The sequence below is a fragment of the Brachycentrus maculatus genome, unplaced genomic scaffold (genome assembly GCF_059751285.1).
Source record: "Brachycentrus maculatus isolate JH-2025_06_01 unplaced genomic scaffold, ASM5975128v1 h1tg000310l, whole genome shotgun sequence".
Taxonomy (NCBI): Eukaryota; Metazoa; Arthropoda; class Insecta; order Trichoptera; family Brachycentridae; genus Brachycentrus; species Brachycentrus maculatus.
In genome coordinates this window covers 833,777-849,310 of record NW_028281060.1, presented here as the reverse complement: position 1 = coordinate 849,310, position 15,534 = coordinate 833,777, and positions in this window count along the sequence as shown.

The window sequence follows — 15,534 nt, the reverse complement described above, 5'->3', positions numbered from 1 at the left end:
TTTTGTACCTTTATTTTAGACTGATTCGTTTTCAATAAAAAATATTTGTAGTTGGTGAATTAACATTTTTTCTTGTTTCAGTGAACACTGTCAGGAACCCCCGAGACCTCATGATCAGTAAATTTTTCAGATAATTTGTACATTATTAAAATATATGTGTGTCCGCCTCAGTAGTGTAATGGTCAGCACGCTCGGCTACCGTTCTGGAGGTCCCGGGTTCGATTCCCAGGGGGGTTTAATAAATATAAGTGATTTTTTCACTGTAATATTTATTCAATATTACCCTGGATTGGTACCTGAAGCGGAGGGCTGATCACCTTTCCTTCGTGTGAAAACGATCAAGATAACACTGTGTTCATATAAGGCAGTGCCCTATGCACCATTGGGGTGCGGATAAGGGTTTAAAAAAATATATGTATTAAATTAATAAGTGTATATTATTAAAAATGAAATAAAATCTAAGAAAAAAACACCTGGTTTTTTAAACTTACACATTTCTCTTTTGGTCACAAGAACTGATTATTACGCAATAAAGTTGCACAACCTGTTTCTATTATCCTAAAAGTCGTTAAATTATTAAACTAAGTATGAAGAGTATTTATATGTTTCAATACCCAATTATTATACATTACGGAGGCGGACAAAGTGTTAATATCCGCCTCAGCACGCTCGGCTACCGTTCAGGAGGTCCCGGGTTCGATTCCTGGGAGGGTCGAATAAATTTAAGTCATTTTTTTACTCTAATATTTACAACATTTTGAGTGTGTCCAATACTTGTTCACAAAATCTGGATTATCTCCAATTACAGGAGTTATTTTCATATTGTTTTTTGACATCTCATCAAAGATGAAGAAGAATATGGAAGTCAGAACAAGGTTTCTAAATTGGTTCATATATAAAGAACTTCCAAGAATTTGAGTAGTGTGGTTGTCAATAATGGGTAGAATTGGTGAATGTTACACGTGTGTAAAGTGATCACTTAAACCGATGACGGTCGTCAGCCCCGTAAATGCCCAGACTTCCATATTCTTCTTCATCTTTGATGAGATGTCAAAAAATAATACTCTAATATTTATTCAATATTACCCTGGACTGGTACCTGAAGCGGAGGGCTGATCACCTATTCTTCATGTGTTAACGATCATGTTAACACTGCGTTTATATGATGCAGTGCCCTATGCACAATTGAGGTGCAAATAAGGGTTCGACATACACTAATCAGAAACTTCTCAGCATTTCCTCATTGCTGGAAAAACCGGAATGTTGACTATCGTCAACAGAAATCCCGTTCCACTAGAAGAGGGTTCGGCATTTTGTGTCCTAGCTTGGTTTATGGTACCACTTTCCCTCACTAGTTTTATTATGTATGATACCAGCTCTCGTGACAGTTCCTTATGAACTATCACGGATCTGATGTCGGATAGGTCCTCACCCAGGCTCCTGCAACGCGCCTCCAGCTGTTGTCTTTGAAAGCTGAAAAGGGGGCAAAGCACTAACAGGTGAGGGACATATTGAGGTGTCTCATCATCACACGTACAGCTGTCGATCGTGTACCCCTTTTTATTTATTACGTAATAAAAAAGATTTAAAAATATATAAATTACCATCAAAATAAAGTTTAAAAATCAGTCGAATTGTGACAAATCGCTCACTCCTATCAACAAAATCATATATAAACTCTCATGGATAAATACTATGTCTGCTCGTGTATAAATCAATGCTTAATACGGCTCCAGAGCAGCGGTGGGCTGCAGGGGACTCAGAGGGGCTCGCACGAGCCCCTTGTTAAATTTGACTTGGGCCGGCGAGCCCCTGGTTAAATTACGAGAAATCAATATTTTCTGATTAAATCAGTACGTAAATTTTCTACCATAAAATAATAAGTCATATCTATATTTTGTCATTTGATGTGCATTTTAAGTACTTTTTATTTTATTATTTTTAATTATTATGTATTTTGGATAGTTGAAACGAAATTATACGCCTCCCCCTCACCCCACCCCCCTTTGCCCTCTACTCGCGAGCCCCTTGTTAAAAAATTGGCAGCCCACCCCTGCTCCAGAGTATCTAAAGGAGCTGTACATTTATCTTCAATAGTTTTATAGCCTATACCTACTGGAGTGTGGGTTTATTTATTCATTTTTTAAAAACATATTATATACATAAGTCACATATCGCTCACTCCTTTCAAGAACGTCATAAATCAAAAATCGTGAATTTTGAGTTGGGCATGTTTTCGGAATGCCCAGAAAATGTACTATATCCCAGCAAAAGAGGCATATTTTTAACTCAATATTTACCCGCTACAGGGCAGGAAATGATGTTTTTGCATTTTAAAGAAAAGGTATTGTTTAATTTTTTTTTTAAATATACTTAATATTTTTCAAATGGAGAAAAAACCTTCAGGTTTTACCTAAAAAGATCTGTTGCACAGTAAAAAGCTCAATCAGTGGCTTGATATTTATTTTTAATACATTGTATTATATTTTTAAACTTTAAAAACATTCTCCTGAAAAATCAAGTTTTTTGATTTATGACGTTCTTGAAAGGAGTGAGCGATAAGTCACATATATAATATTCCCGATGAGTAATTTCTATTTCTCGTTTTGGGACATGGGATTAAGGTTAACAAGACTGAAACACAAATAATAAAGTAATTAAAAAAGATATTTTTAAATGACCAAAAGTAATACATGGCCAAATATAAAAATAACAAACAGGTATAATAAAAAGGCACAAGAAGCATATTTAAAAGAAATAAATGAGAAAAACGCAAGGTAAGAAGCATATTCAAAATAAACAAATGATAAAATACAAAAAATGAGAAAATATAACAAATGAGAAAAAAAACATAAGGTAAAAGCAAAATAAGAAAATATGACAAAACACTACATACTTATATATCTCTCCATAAAGTATCTTTTCAGATCATTTATTTTGGATCCCCGAATGGGTTCTATTTTATATATCGCTCACTCCTTTCAAGAACGTCATAAATCAAAAATCGTCAATTTTCACTTGTGTATGTTTTCGGAATGTCCAGAAAATGTACTATATCCCAGAAAAAGAGGCATATTTTTCACTAAATATTTACTCACTACAGGGCAGAAAGTGTTGTTTTTGCATTTTGAAGAAAAGGTATTGTTTAATTATTTTTTAAATATACTAAATATTCTTAAAATGGAGAAAAAATCTTCAGATTTTACCGAAAAAGATCTGTTGCGCAGTAAAAAGTTCAATAAGTGGCTTGATATTTATTTTTAATACATTGTATTATATTTTTAAACTTTAAAAACGTTCTCCTGAAAAATCAAGTTTTTTGATTTATGACGTTCTTGAAAGGAGTGAGCGATATGTCAGGCAGCTGGTTAATTTGGGTATAGGCAATATATTTTAAGGACCGTACTCCAAATTTAGTAGTGTTTATCGGCTCCACATGTATTTTGTTATGTCCTCGTGTATTATGATTATGAATTTCTTTGTTAAAAATCGGTTTGGTGTTGCTGTGAGTCGTTTTAAACATTATTTGAATCATTGTATTTGTAATCTCATGAGTTGTTGGAATGTCAAAAGGTATTATGTTGGTGCTCAAATAAATGTCTTTTAGATGAGCGGTGTACGGCAGACGAAATGTATTTCTAATAGCTCCATTTTGTATAACTTGTATTTCGAAAATTCTCTTCTTTATTGTGAAACCCCAGATACAAATCTCTAAGGCTAAATCATTAATAAAAAGCTTCTTTACATCTCACCAATAGATGTCTCTAGTGAAGTTCTAGTGATTCAAGAACAAGGTTTCTAAATTGGTTCAGATATATAGAACTTCCAAGAATTTGAGTAGTGTGGTTGTCAATAATGGGTAGAATTGGTGAATGTTACACGTGTGTAAAGTGATCACTTAAACCAGCATAGGCTGGTTTAAGTGATAAAAACCGTCATAGGACGGTCGTCAGCCCCGTAAATGATAAAAGACTTCCATATTCTTCTTCATCTTTGATGAGATGTCAAAAAATAATATGAAAATAACTCCTGTAATTGGAGATAATCCAGATTTTGTGAACAAGTATTTGGACACACTCAAAATGTTGTAAATAAATTATCTGGCCAAATTATAAGCTTAAATAATAAAAATGAAAAAGGTATTTTCTGGCGTTTCTCATGTGTGTGATTATAATCCAGGATTCGGATCTCACATACTAATATAAGAGTTTCTGCTTAGTAAAAAGCTTCATTACATCTCACCAATAGATGTCTCTAGTGAAGTTCTAGTGATTCAAGAACAAGGTTTCTAAATTGGTTCATGTATATAGAACTTCCAAGAATTTGAGTAGTGTGGTTGTCAATAATGGGTAGAATTGGTGAATGTTACACGTGTGTAAAGTGATCACTTAAACCAGCCTATGACGGTCGTCAGCCCCGTAAATGCCCAGACTTCCATATTCTTCTTCATCTTTGATGAGATGTCAAAAATAAAATGTCTTTTACATGAGCGGTGTACGGTAGACGAAATGTATTTCTAATAGCTCCATTTTGTATAACTTGTATTTCAAAAATTCTCTTTGTTGTGAAACCCCAGATATAAATCTTTAAGGCTTAATCATTACGTTTGTTTACTTTAAATTCATGTAATTCGTGAGTGAAAACACTCGCTATCAAATGCATCAAAATTTTACGCGACATTTTCAAACGTGCTTGACCAAAAATTTGCTGACGATGTTACACACATCATCGTAATACGAAAAAACACGACAAAATTTCTAGATACGCTCAAATACGTGAGCCAATGTGTCATTCTGAATAAAAAGTACGTGAAGGTATCTTGATTTTCAAATGATAACGTGGCAATTTACTGATTTTTTTGGTATTTAAATCATACGCGAAGGGAGATGATTCCAGAGTTATAGTTGAATTGTTGCCAGTGAGTGCTTTACGATGGATATAAGAAAAAAGAAGTTCGCTGTGTTTTGCATTTTATTCCTCAATGTAAGTTTATTTTATTTATTTATTTATTTATTTATTTATTTATTTATTTATTTAAACTTCATGTACAGAAAATAAAAAGTACATTGGCGGGCTTATTGCTAAAAAGCAATATCTTCCAACCGACCAAAAACGGACAAGTGATATTGATCAAAACGTTTGATACCATATATAGCCGTTTGCAATCAGAGGGTAGATAGTACTTGAACATTTAAAAAAAACATAAATTACAAATTGACATTTAAAAAAAACATAAATTAACAAAAGACGATAATAAGGAGGGCAAAGGGAAAAGGGAGTTTAGGGAAGGAGGTAGAGGGAAAAACTAAGGGAGGAGGTTTGATGGACAGTTAGGGTACTAATGACAGATAGTAATGTCTCAGACGTTTTTAAAAGTTAATACATATTAGATAATAGATGAATAGATTTTATCAAAAAACTAAAAAACCAAAAGATGAAAATGAAAAGAAAAAAATAACTAAAAAGTATTCTAGGATTCTAATTTTTTCTAGGATTCTAATATTTTGCATATTAAAAGCATTGTTGACTTTGTGGTATGGTAATATTACATTCTCCTTATCATTCATTGTTCACTTTGTGTAATACCACTTAACCTGACACTACCTGACTGACATTTGACTTGAATATCTGTTATGGGCTGTTTTCATGGAATGGTTTTTCCGAAACCGATAGTCATGAAGTAGTGTTTTTAAGTAGTATCACACAAAGTGAACGATGAATGATAAGGAGAAAGTTCAGTGTAAGTGATGGTCCGTCTCCATACTGTAATGGTCAGCACGATCGGCTACCGTTCTGGAGGTCCCGGGTTCGATTCCCAAGGGGGGTAAAATAAATATTAGTGATTTTTTCACTGTAATATTCATTAAATAATACCCTAGACTGGTACCTGAAGCGGAGGGCTGATCACCTTTCCTTCATGTGTAAACGATCAAGATAACACATATGACGCAGTGCCCTATGCACCATTGGGGTGCGGATATGGGTTTTATTATTATTATTCAATGTAAGTATTTCAAAATTTTATCGTTTTTTTGCCGATACATTTTATAAACTTTATTAAATAAAATTCACGAGATTGATGACTTTGCGGTTGTCAATTAGAGGTAGAATGGTGAATGTTACACTTGTGTAAAGTAATCATTTGACTAACCTATGACAGGTCATAAGTCCTGTAAATACCCAGACTTCCATATCGCTCACTCCTTTCAAGAACGTCATTAATCAAAAAACTTGATTTTTCAGGAGAATTTTTTTATTGTTTAAAAATATAACACAATGTATTAAAAATAAATATCAAGCCACTTATTGAACTTTTTACTATGCAACAGATCTTTTGAGGTAAAACCTGAAGATTTTTGCTCCATTTGAAAAATATTTAGTTTTAAAAAAAAAATATTAAACAATAACTTTACTTCAAAATGCAAAAACAACACTTTCTGCCCTGTGGCGGGTAAACATTAAGTTAAAAATATGCCGCTTTTGCTGGGATATAGTAAATTTTCTTGGCATTCCGGAAACATGCACAACTGAATATTGACGATTTTTGACTTATGTTCTTGAAAGGAGTGAGCGATATGTGTTCCTACTTTCAAAATCCGACAGATCCATGTTAGTCGATTTTAAAAATGCGAAATTCTCCGGGTAACATTTATGTTTTAAATATTTGTCTATCATTAGATACAATATTGTGAAATAGAGAATTTGCCTATTTTTATGGATTTTTTTCAGTATTTAAAAAAAACACGAGACACAAACTGATAATGACGTCATCTTAATTTTTGACCTATCCCCGCTCTCTGATTGGCCGATATGGGGCAGAGGGCAAGTTTCGTGAATATAGCGGAATTTGAAATACAACGCTGTTTTTAAGTATTTTTTAGAAGGGTTTTCAAGTATATAAATATTTTAAACAATAAAACCCTCAATTGGTATTCCGATAGAGCATTTATTTTAAAATCGTATATAATTGGATCTGGCGAATTTTTAAACTAGGCGACACATATCGTAGTCATACAGGGGAATGTGACCAACTTACAAAACGTAAAATGTTCAGGAGGGCTATTAAAGTCACTTTTGCTTGGCAAGAAAATTAAAATCAATGCAGTTAGTCATTTTTACTAAGTCGATTTATTATACTTCTAAGTTTAAAATCCTTTGGGATTTTTTCAGGGCAATATTAAGCTAGTAAGATATCAAATAGTCATTAATCACGTTTTTGTTAAAAAAATGCACTTGGTCACTTTCTCCTGTATGACTACGATATTCTCCTTCATCTACATATGTTGAGATGTCAAAAAAAAGTTCCATAGGACCGGCCGTTCATTGAAGGTGTACTTTGTTTTATATTATTTATACCTCTCACGTGAAATACCAACATTACATTTTTCGTTTCATAGGTTTTGCCATCTTCACACTTTTTGAAAAAGCCTAAGAGTAACATAACTTGTCTGACATTATTAAAGTCATTGACATCAATTCTAATTCATCAACACTTTTTTTTTCTTTTCAGGTACTTGGATATTCAGATGCCCGAACCTCTCGCCTCTGGGACATTGAAAACAAGGGCAATCCCTCACAAGCGGAAGATGAGTGTTCTAGTTTACCACCGAAACCTGATGATGGAAACAATTCCACCGAGAGTGAGGAGTTGTACCACACTCATCTGGCGGCCTACCACCAGTGGCTCCAGCTATGGAAGAACTGGGTGCAAAACAGAAACTCAGAGATGAAGGTGTTAGCCAACAGAGTGGACCAGAACAACGCTGATTCTAGAGACTTGAAGACTAGAATTGAAGATGGTGACAGCAAGAATGCAACAGACTCGTCGTCCCCTAACAAACAAATTATTTATCCCATATTGTCCCCGAAAACCCAAAAGGTCTTGTTCTATCTACCAGGTAGTCTTCTTCCAAGCAATGGACCTCCGAAATCAGAATCTATGAATATATTAATCAATCCTATATTTTCGTATCAAGTTATAACTGACCCGAATATCACAAATGTTCAACAGTCGCCTCCAGAAATCATTCCTCAACCGCATCCAAATGATTTCGAAGTCTATCTGTCAGAAGTTTATGCTGTGATCGCATCTGATACTAATTCAACCGTATATTACGCTCCTGAAATTAATCCGAATCATCGCGATCCTAATTTGATCTCCCTGTCCTTTTTAACCAATCCGAAGGTAGTCTTAAAAGTAAAGGTTCCTGAAAAATTGGATGCAACTACTGAGAAACCTAATGCTACCGCTACTGACAAACCTAAGGGTGATAAATCGAATACTGATAAACCGGCGACAACAGAAACACCTAAAGTAACTACTCCGAAATCGAAAAAGGATACGACAACCAAAACACCTAAAGATAATACTGAAGCAACAACAAAGTCGGATAAACCTAAGACAACCAAAACACCTAAAGATAATACTGAAGCAACAACAAAGTCGGATAAACCTAAGACAACCAAAATACCTAAAGATAATACTGAAACAACAACAAAGTCGGATAAACCTAAGACAACCAAAACACCTAAAGATAATACTGAAGCAACAACAAAGTCGGATAAACCTAAGACAACCAAAACACCTAAAGATAATACTGAAGCAACAACAAAGTCGGATAAACCTAAGACAACCAAAACACCTAAAGATAATACTGAAGCAACAACAAAGTCTGATAAACTTAAGACAACCAAAACGCCTAAAGATAATACTGAAGCAACAACAAAGTCGGATAAACCTAAGACAACCAAAACACCTAAAGATAATACTGAAGCAACAACCAAGTCGGATAAACCTAAGACAACCAAAACACCTAAAGATAATACTGAAGCAACAACAAAGTCGGATAAACCTAAGACAACCAAAACACCTAAAGATAATACTGAAGCAACAACAAAGTCGGATAAACCTAAGACAACCAAAGCACCTAAAGATAATGCTGAAGCAACAACAAAGTCGGATAAACCTAAGACAACCAAAACACCTAAAGATAATACTGAAGCAACAACAAAGTCGGATAAACCTAAGACAACCAAAACACCTAAAGATAATACTGAAGCAACAACAAAGTCTGATAAACTTAAGACAACCAAAACGCCTAAAGATAATACTGAAGCAACAACAAAGTCGGATAAACCTAAGACAACCAAAACACCTAAAGATAATACTGAAGCAACAACAAAGTCTGATAAACTTAAGACAACCAAAACGCCTAAAGATAATACTGAAGCAACAACAAAGTCTGATAAACCAAAGACAACCAAAGCACCTAAAGATAATACTGAAGCAACAACAAAGTCGGATAAACCTAAGACAACCAAAACACCTAAAGATAATACTGAAGCAACAACAAAGTCGGATAAACCTAAGACAACCAAAACACCTAAAGATAATACTAAAGCAACAACAAAGTCTGATAAACTTAAGACAACCAAAACGCCTAAAGATAATACTGAAGCAACAACAAAGTCGGATAAACCTAAGACAACCAAAACACCTAAAGATAATACTGAAGCAACAACAAAGTCGGATAAACCTAAGACAACCAAAACACCTAAAGATAATACTGAAGCAACAACAAAGTCTGATAAACCTAAGACAACCAAAACACCTAAAGATAATACTGAAGCAACAACAAAGTCTGATAAAAATGAGACAACTAAAACACCTAAAGGTACCACATCGGTGACATCGAAGACTGAAAAGACAACCGAAAACCCCAAAGGTACGACACCGATTACAACAAAGTCTGACAAATCTAAAACAACCGAAACACCTAAAGGTACTACATTAGTTACATCAAAGACCGAGAAACCTCTGACGACAACCGAAACCCCCAAAGGTACGACACCGGTCACATCAAAGACTGAAAAACCTAAGACAACCGGAACTCCTAAAGGTACTACATTAGTTACATCTAAGACTGACAAACCTCAGACAACTGAAATACCTAAAGGCACTACTTTGGTTACGTCAAAGACTGACAAACCTCTAACGACAACCGAAATTCCCAAAGGTACTACAATAGTCCCCTCGAAGACCGTACCGCCAAAAGATGCATGTGCGAAATGTCCATGTAACTGTTCGAATGCCACGGATGGGCAACTAAGCAATCGAGACAATTCTGAACTTGACGATGAAGTCTTAAATTGTTTAGTCAATGATTGTAAACTGGGAAGCGATGACAATAATAGTACTGATTCTGAAGAACCATGGTACTGCGACGAAATCGATGATATCAAAGACCTTTTCTTTAGAAACATGGAAAAGAGTAGAAAACAACCAGATAGGAAGCATCCGATCCCTGTATCAGGATTTCTAAAATCACCCCAAAACCTCGAAGAAAAAGTCTTTCAACAATCATTGCTCTCTGTTTTAAAAAGTCTGGACCCACTTCCTGTGCTAAATCATACAGAAGAATTAAGATCCAACACCGATCGTACCTACGTCAGTCCTTACGATTCTTGCCCATTCAATAATACGTCTAAAAATACATCACAAGCTATGGATCTAACAGATCCAAAATTCTTGACTGCAGCCGATCCTCATTTCGACGAACCACCAAATCAGTTCAATGAAGACGACGACAGTGATGAGGATGACGAGGAATACGATGATGACGAACGACCAAAATTTGCTGTCAACAATGATCGACACATTGTGAACGAAGAACCGGATTACGCAAACCACGACAGACATCCGCAGCATCGCAATAGTTCTCCTCTTGCCCTCAGAATGATGGGTGAAATAAATACCAACAGCACATCGAAAAACCATTCGAACAGTACGTCTCTTTCCAAGTACACGCCGAAGGAACTGGCGGAAATGAAGGAAATCGTCAAGAAATTGAAACTGATCGGCTTGAATTTTCTGGACATGGGTCACATCATACTCAACAATGAACAGAAGTGTCCAATTCTACCAAAAGACAAAAAATCGAGGAAAAATGGAAGGCGAAAAAATGTTTATCCACCAGAATCTTGTAAAGTAGATGGTCAAAAGTAACAATCGCTCTGCTAAATGTTTTCATTACTATTTTTTATATCCCTTATACGCACCTAAAATCTGGCGGTGTCAAAAGTCTGCGTAATCGGAGGGCATGTATGACTAGATGTATGGATGTGAAGGAGGCGAGGAGTATATGTCAGGACAGAAAAGTGTGGTGTTCCATCCTCTCTGCCTACCCCTGCGGGGAAACGGCGTGATGGTAGTAGTAGTAGTAGTAGTTATCCGCACCCAATGGTGCATAGGGCACTGCTTTGTAGCAACACAGTGTTATCTTGATAGTTAATTGCATGAAGGCAAGGTGATCAACCCTGCGCTTCTTGTACTCCGATCCAGGGCGATATTAAATAAATATGAGAGTGTAAAATCACCCATATTTATTTTGACCCCCCTGGGAATCGAACGCGGGACCTCCACCACGGCTGCCTACGCGCTGACTACTACACTCCGGAGGTTGACATTTCATTCATTTACGTTATATTTATTTATATTTAATCATTTATATTAATAAAATAATGAAACTAGTGTTTACATTAATAAACTGAGATGTGTTTTATTTTTATACTTGACTCCATATTTTGTTTGTTTTATATGGTTTAATTAAATTAATAATTGAGTAATAAGTAAAATGCTGGATAAGGAGGTAAGGAGCGGTATTATAAAGTAAACACAAAGATAAAGTTGCACAAACATTTATTAAACAATAAAAAATAAAAAAAATAAAACAAATTGTCAAAATAAGATTATTGGCTCACAAAACGTGTTTAAAAAAATGTGTACTGTCAAATGCCTTCATACAACTGAGAGTGCTATCTTTTTCAACATCTTTCAAAATAATTAAACCTATTAGTCGAAATGTTTGATATTCAAATGATAAAACAAATAAGTCGATGGATTACTTGGGTAACCATTTCAGTGCGAAAGATCGCGATCGCGCTTCTAGATAATTCTATTGAAAATTTTATTGATAATTCTATTGAAAGTATTAATCAGTCTTGATAAAGAAGCAGTTAACTTCGAAACCGGTAGACATTATAATTAAGTTATAATAAAATATTTATAGTGATTTTAAAACAAAGTTACATTTTAATTATATAATGGAAAATCACAAAGTTAGTGCTTCAAATATAAATTATATTGTATTGAAAATGTTTGGTACTAAAACGCTTCAAAAGGCATTCCGTAATATTACGTATCAAAGATATTTGTGAAAACATTCAAAAGCATACTTTAAATAATTAAAGAAAGATAGCAGACCAAATTCACCATGCTCACCAGGTAAGATGTTCAAATTTTGACATATGAATAATTTGTTTTTAAAAACGGTGTGAGTATTTTTTCTTCCTCTGTATTCATGCAAGTTCAACCTTATATCTATAATCATCTACATATGATAAACATGGGAGTTCTTGGCAATCCTTCACACCTTTCCAGTTGTTGGTAATACTGATATTATCGGGTGTAAGGCACATTTTAAAGTGCTGTTTAGAGCTGCCCAAGACAAGGGCAATTACTCTCAAGTAATGGTCGACGTCGGGAGGACTTGATTATTATTTTTACGATTGATCACTTCAACCAACCTATGACAAGTCTTGAGGCCTGTAAATACCCAGATTTCCATATTCTCCTTCATCTACGTTGAAATCTCAAAATATGTCAATGCTGCTTTGTTTAAATTTGTTGAACTTTTGTTACTTAGTTCATAATGCTTTGAAAAGTCCGTTAGGAAGCCTAGAGCTTTGTATCAGTTCTGAGCACGTTGTTGGGAGCTTTTAATATTGACTTAAAAATCACTGGTTAAATGCGCCAAGAGTGTAAGAAGTGAAGACTCTAAGGAGTATATATGACAAAAGTCTACGAGACAGAATAAGGAATACCAGGATAAGAGAAAAATTCGCGATCAAAGATGTCGTTAGGTGGGAAGGCATTGATAAGATATTGGTATACGCATGTGAGGAGAATGGAACCATCCTGCCTCACCCACATTGCACTGCACGACCAACCAAAAAAGTAGACGATTCCCTGGCACACCACCAAAGAGATGGATTGACAGTTGGTAATCGACATCGCAGGAGACTAATCCCTCTTTAAAACAGACCACAAGGCCTACACCAAGAAAAAGAAGACTTAAAGATGCCAACAACTACCGTATTTACCCAATTAATACCTTTAAATTGATAACATTTATCAAATTCTACAATTATTGGAAAATAATATTGTACTTCTGGATTTTCTGATACCGATTCTATTCACCCCTAAGGTAAATTGCTGTTCTTAAAAATGTATTATCCTCATAGTTCACTCTAGGCCCAGTGAGCTGGAAGGTGGAACGGAGCCGAAAGGGGCAGAGAAAGGTGAGGCGATCCTGATGTGAGGGGAGCCAGGACTGCGTCCCTTGCTGCTGCAGCCCTCGAAGCAGCTGCCGCGGCTTCGGAGCGTTGGATAGCTGACAGCTTTGCCGATTCTACGTCTGAAAATGACACAGTAACAAGGTTGTATTCTCACGGTATGCTTGTGTTTTCACTTGTTGATGAGAACATCTTTAGTTCTCGAAACAAGTTTTTTCATATTATTTGTTGACCAGATAATTTATTTACAATGTTTTGAGTGTGTCCAAATACTTGTTCACAAAATCTGGATTATCTCCAATTACAGGTGTTATTTTCATATTATTTTTTGACAAGATATGGATGTCTGGGCATTTACTAATAAAAGAGTTTCTGCTCAATAAAAACCTTCTTTTCATCTCACCAATTGATGTCTCTAGTGAAGTTCTAGTGATACAAGAATAATGTTTCAAAATTGGTTCATATATGTTCAACTTCCAAGAATTTGAGAAGTGTGGTTGTCAATAATGGGTAGAATTTGTGAATGTTGCACGTGTGTAAAGTGATCACTTAAACCAGCCTTTGACGGTCGTCAGCCCCGTAAATGCCCAGACTTCCATATTCTTCTTCACCTTTGATGAGACGTCAAAAAAGAATATGAAAATAACTCCTGTAATTTGAGATAATCCACATTTTGTGAACAAGTATTTGGACACACTCAAAATGTTGTAAATAGTCGTGTTTTAGTTCAATACTATACATGTATACTTGCTGTACCCAGAAACGTGTAGCTCCATAGCTAATCACAGTTGGATCAGTCTGGCTAATTGAAAGGGAAGGAAAATGTTTGATTTCCAAATGCAAATGAAATCGAACATTTAAGTGGTATTACGCTTTGTGAACGATGAATGATAAGATAATATTGAAAGTGTCCCACCGCATTCCCAGATCTGATGCAGAAGCATTTAGACATCCTGATAAACCCTCTCTAATGATGAGGATAGTATAAATATAAAAGAGTACCATACCAAAATGTAAATAATATATTTTCCATCCAAACCCTTATTCCCACCCAATGGTGCATAGGGTACTGCATAATATAAACGCAGTGTTATCTTGATCGTTGACACATGAAAGAAACGTGATCAGTCCTCTGCTTCAGGTCCAGGGTAATTTTGAATAAATATAATCGTGAAAAATCACTTATATTTATTTGCCCCCCCCTGGGAATCGTACCCGGGACCTACAGCACGGAAGCCGAGCGTGCTGACCATAACACTACTGTGGGGGACTAAATACATATATCGCTCACTCCTTTCAAGAACGTCATTAATCAAAAATCGTCAATTTTCAGTTGTGCATGTTTTCGGAATTCCCAGAAAATGTGGCATATTTTTAACTTAATATTTACCGGCTACAAGGCAGAAAATGTTGGTTTTGCATTTCGAAGAAAAGGTATTGTTTAATTATTTTTTTAAAAATATTAAATATTTTTCATAAAAACCTTCAGGTTTTACCTAAAAAGATCTGTTGCACAGTAAAAATTTCAATAAGTGGATTGATATTTGTTTTTAATACATTGTGTTATATTTTTAAACTTTAAAAACGTTCTCCTGAAAAATCAAGTTTTTTATTATTTATAACGTTCTTGAAAGGAGTGAGCGATATTATAGAATGAACCAAAGTCAAAAAACCAGCAATCTTTTACTGATAATTTTCCACAGCCTAACAGAGATTGTGACCGCAATTCTAGAATTAGGACCAGAAAGAACGGTGGATATTAATCTACACAAATAAGTATAGGACTGACCAGATCTCTGTATATGTGCCGCAGCGTGCTGTGCCGCCGCCCTGAGGGCCGCAGCCGCCTTTTGTTCGCGCCCTGCGGCCTCGCGCTGGGCGGCGGCCACCCGGGCTCCGGCGGCGGCCGCATTCTCCTGGGCGTGCAGAGCCTCTCCAGCAGCCGCACGCGCCTCTGAACGCAGCCTAAACGTCGCTTCCTCACTGCCACGAAAAACAACCAAGCCAATATATCATTCATAAGGAGTTCCTGAGAGTTCTCAGGAGAAGTGGTATTATACGTGATAACAATAGCGAAGAACATTGGTAACATAAACTAAGCTGGGACACAAAATGCCGAACCCTCTTCCGTTAACGGTCTGGCAACGGTCTGGTAACGGTCTGGCAAGTCAACAGTCTGGC